The 5,000-nt window shown below is 40.8% G+C and overlaps 1 pseudogene; it reads left to right on the top strand.

The window, feature by feature from the left end:
- The first annotated feature begins 3,427 nt into the window (after window positions 1-3,427).
- LOC146304449 (uncharacterized) overlaps window positions 3,428-5,000 on the top strand; it is a 2,969-nt pseudogene continuing 1,396 nt past the window's right edge.

Genomic DNA, 5,000 nt, shown 5'->3' with positions numbered 1-5,000 from the left:
ATAAAAACAAAAGAAAAATCCAGGTGGAAATTTAATTTCACTGAATTTTATTCAAAACATCAGAGAAAGTACCGATACAAGGTTTTTGACATTAGAATATTGTTCTGTCAGGTCCTGGTAATCGGAGAAAAAAAACCAAAAGTCTCTAGTCATTATACAACCAAAACTATTCACATATTTACAAAATAAGTACTTTCGCTTTTGTGTCCATAAAAATCATGGAGGCCATGCCTGAAGACAGTTCCTGTCAATGAGACAGAGGGACACATCAGACTCCTCACACTTCCAGTGGGGAGACTCACTGGCCTGCTTCATCAGCCTGCAGTGTATGGAAGTCTTGTTTCTATACAAAAGTCACCTGATTTTATCAGTCTGAGCAGAGATTGACACGGATATGTTGTCCCTGTGTGTCCTGACAGAAGGAACCAGAGCTGCATCAGCACTGCTGGACAGCTGGACAGCTCCTTCATGAGGACTCTGTGAGACAGGGGACAGGGGGGGATGGGCAGCTGCTGCAGCAGAAGTGTCAGGCTCTTCACCACTGTAAAACAAATAAAAGAAAGAAAGAAACATGAGATCGCATATACCAAATCAGTGTTTTTCTATTCACTTGTCATATCACTGAAACCTGCAGACCTGTTCTACACACTCTGTCTGCTGTGTGCTGTATGCAAAGAGCTCATTCATAAAGTAAAACATCTTGTGTTCATGCAGTTATCTACTCTGAGAACCACACACACAAACACCACAAAAGATCCTGTGCTCACACAGTTTCTTACTGTCCCTCAGAATAACTGCCCCCCTCTGTAAGTTACTGCCCTCACTGAGAATCACTGCCCCTCAGTGTAAATAACTGCCCCTCACTGAAATAACTGCCCTCACCAGCCACCACACAGCTATGAAAAACACCTTTGTATTCATTTGTGTCTGCATGTCTTTTTTCTATTAGATATCTGCACAAATAAGCACCAAATATACAAATAAGTAAAGAACTACCCATGTACATATATTCATTTTTTTCATATTCATGTCATTCATATCATACATACTGTAAATAAATACAGGTCACTTACTCTTCAGCTGGATCAAATCCGTCTTGAAAAGCTTCACTCATCTGTCAGATGGTAGTTTTCTGCCCTTCACTTCTTCTTCTCCTCTTCATCATCACTTTGAAGAATCATTTCAAGTGTTTTTTTTCCATGGAAATTCACAGTGATGAAGACGCCATTATCGATCTCTGTGACGCAGTTACACACACGCAGTCGCTCCGTCAGAAGTAGGTCAAACATGGCTGCCTGTCGTCGGCCGATCCGCGAAGCAAACACGATGTAGCTCTAAACGACTAGCTTCTACATATCCATGATATAATCCATATGTCCTGGGCACACGTCTATCCATGTCATCTAACTGCACAAATCTCAATCTGCACATTATTTACTTGATAAACTCTCTTCTATTCTTACTCTGAGTGTCTCAGCAGTCCAGTGAACAGAGTAGAGACACAGATCGCGGTGATCTAGCGAGTTGTCACACAGTTCACAGAGAATTTGGAGACCTGGACCTTTACAGACCTTTACATGTGACATGACCCACATGGCCACTCTGATTGGTCGACAGACACACAAAGCATTATGGGGATCGTAGTAACAGCGAAGCTAAGGACAACAATGACCGTTTTCAGCGCGGAAAATGGATAAATAATCATAAAAAACGTTCAGTATCATGAGGGATTTAAAGGATTTAAAGGGCAAGGACTCCAAAAAGTCACTGAAGTTCAAGGCTGGATTACAAAGCATCTGGAAGGGCTACGATCATGTCAGGCCCCGCTTTGAAACGGCGCAGTCGTCATCTTTCAGCCGCTTTTTAAAGTAAGTCTCTGGCACACAGCACTGCGCAGCTATAATCCAATTAGTAAACAGAGTGCTTTTGTATCGTCCACGATACAATAGACCCTAGGTTAAGCCATTTTGGTTGATATTTTACAGGGTATGATGACTAAGAAAATTCTGAAGAGAACTCACCATGCAGTCCAAACGGCATCCATCAAATGACTTACTACTTCCTGTGTAAACAGGAATTACAATTAAAGATCCAAAAATAAATTTGTGCGTTGTTTTTAATTTACTCATACAAATTATAGTTTTAATTCTACATACTCTCAAAACTAAGACGGAGCATTAGGGCCACATTAAGAATTTTTTTTAAATTTTTTTTATTACAGGAATAAAGTCGAAATAAAGTCGGAATATATTACGAGAATAAAGTCAAAATAAAGTCGGAATATTGTAGCGACCCTGCTTAATGTTGTATCTGTACGTGTTCTCTGTGTTTATTGACTGTCTGATGCATTGAATGTGTATGGGTTTAAGGCAGGTATGTGATTGGATGATGAGCGAGGGGGCGGGTAGAGTGTGAAGACGGACAGTTTTGTGCGGAAGATTGCATAGGTTTTTGATAGAAGAATTATATAAAAGAATTATATATAAAAAGTTATTGGCAAAAACAAACAAACATGTTCTCGTATTTGTTAATTTACACTAAATAATATTGAAAAAGACTGACATAATACAACGAGGTTGCACTAATATGAAATGTAGCGTTACTAGGTAGTTACTACTTGAAGTTAAATGTTTTTAATTCTGGCAAGGCTAGTGTATACAAGTATCCTGATCATGTTATTCTAATTGTCATTCATGTTTTATTATTGCATGAATAAACAAGAGCTGCAGTTAATTAACTATGTATATTGTATTGTAATATGTAGTTTGGTGATCTATTCTATTTTGATTTGTTCTTCTCTTTCTCTGCAGGTCCCTTATCCCTTTCCTATCGACAACATCCTATCCTCCTATTTTAAATCCTATCACACAAAAAAGGCACTTTTAAGAGCCATATTTTGTCCTGTTTATTGTCTTGTTATCATTATTGTGTTGTTATACATATCTCTCTCTCTCTTGCTGTCATAACAGCATGTGCCTAGCATCAGATAAAGTTTGTGTCATTGAGTGTAGAGAGCAACAGCTTTTTTGCTTTGCAGGTCCTAGTCGCAGCGGTCAGAGGGTTGGTGTCTGTCATGGAAGAGCTCCAGCAGAAACCAGTGGGGAAGTGACCAGCAACTTTGCATCTGTGACTGCGGGTGTGTTCTTTACTTAAACAGCACTGGTTCAAAACAGTATATTCACTGATTACGAAATGGCTATTGTTTAATGCCATTCTCTGTTGTTATAATGAACTAGCCTATTATTTTTCAATTTTGTGCGTTGTTTAAACAGAGTCCTTCCTTCAAGAGTTTAAATGCTCACTGGGTGTTGAGGACATATGTGAGGCTGAAACACCACCTCAAGCTCAAGCCTCAACAGACTGGCTGACACGAAAGAGCCTCACATCTGGGTGGTGGGCCAAAGAGAGACCCCGGCTGGTCAACACTATGGTGGCTCGTCAACATGTGGCAAATCAGACCTGCCAGCATTGTGAGAACAGTCCAGCCGTCATCTGCTGTTGTGACTGCCGACCACACCCATTCCTCTGTGAGAAGTGTGATGCCAGGGTCCATCGTCTTCAGGTTTTCCATAGCAGGGATTCAATGACAGATGCATTTTTTAATCCACTGCCTCCAACGACATGTGTTGTGGAGAGGGTTCTGACCCAGTGTGGTAAGTTGTAGTTTTTGAAATGAACAGACTTAATTTATCACCTGGAAAATTAAATCCGGTAGCCGTCCAGTACATCTGGTTTAAAAAATAGCTGCCAGTAAATAAATATATTATTCTTTAATTCTCATCCATATGTTTTTGTTTTTTTTTTCAAGAGCGTCTTATACCTTTAGATATGCCAGCGATATGCAGCTGTTCTCGAGGATCGTCCAGTGTCATCATGGGCCGATTCATAGTTGTGGTTACAATGAATGGTAAGAAGAACTTTATGGGTGGGCTGGGGGTCACTTTCGTAGAAGTGGCTGCAGAATTTCACTTAAAGCTATCACACTCCATATCTACTCCCTCTCACTCTCTGTCACAAGTATGCAAATATATGAATCATGATTATGATACATTCATACATGTTACACTCTGAAACACATTCAGAAATTTTCTTTATCAAGGCTGGAAATCCAGAGGCTTCCATAGGTTTTGTGTTGATTAGACTGGCTGGGCCCACTTATGTGAAGGAAAACAATGAACAAAAGTGTGACTTTCAATAGAGTGCCTCCTTACAAAATGTTTGTAGAAATGTTCTCCTGATCCATCCTTAGTCAAAGGTTGCCATATCGGTTGTCAGAATGACACAGGTTGCATCTGTCAGGATTATCTGTGAGTATATATTTCCTTATTTTTCCAGGATGATATGATATCAGACTGCCTCAGATCAAATGCGAGGCATGTGAGGCCACATGGAGTCCTGGAGTGGATGATTTCCTCCGGAATGACTACTGGCCTGCCACCTCTCACTGTGCCACTGTCTACGCGATGGATGTCCTTTTTTCTTTTGAGGAGCTGAAGATGGCAGCACCGGGGATTTCTTTCCAAGCCTTTCTAAGGATGCTGGATCGTCGTACTGTTCGCTTCGGCCGTGTAAGTATTTGTGGTAATAACTGTGTAACTCAAGAAATAGTACTATGAGGGGATGATGATGCTGATAGAAAGTACATATGAACATTTACAATGTTTAGGAAAAAAAGTTGTGTTAATTTAGACCCTTTAAAAACAACCATAAACTTATGTTGTGTCGTCAGTCATGTCGTTTGCACTGAAAAAACAAGTTAAGTTCAGGAGTAGTGGAGCTGTGCACAGAGCCCATTGAACTCAGTGTTGAGCTGAGCTGCAGGCCACACCCTCTCTGGGTGCTTCAGGTCTGGGTGTGACTCGCAGCCCAGGGGAGCTGATTGATTGCACCAGGTGAAGTTGATTTAGTGATCAGAGGAGTTGGAGAAGGCACTCTGAGGATGGTGAGCAGTGTGTGAGGACGTGTGGAGACATGGAAATGGACATGGAAAAGTGACGCAG

Source organism: Lutjanus erythropterus, chromosome 24, assembly GCF_056507025.1.
Source record: "Lutjanus erythropterus isolate fLutEry1 chromosome 24, fLutEry1.hap2, whole genome shotgun sequence".
In the NCBI taxonomy this organism is placed as follows: Eukaryota; Metazoa; Chordata; class Actinopteri; order Lutjaniformes; family Lutjanidae; genus Lutjanus; species Lutjanus erythropterus.
This window is presented reverse-complemented; position numbering and strand designations above follow the sequence as displayed.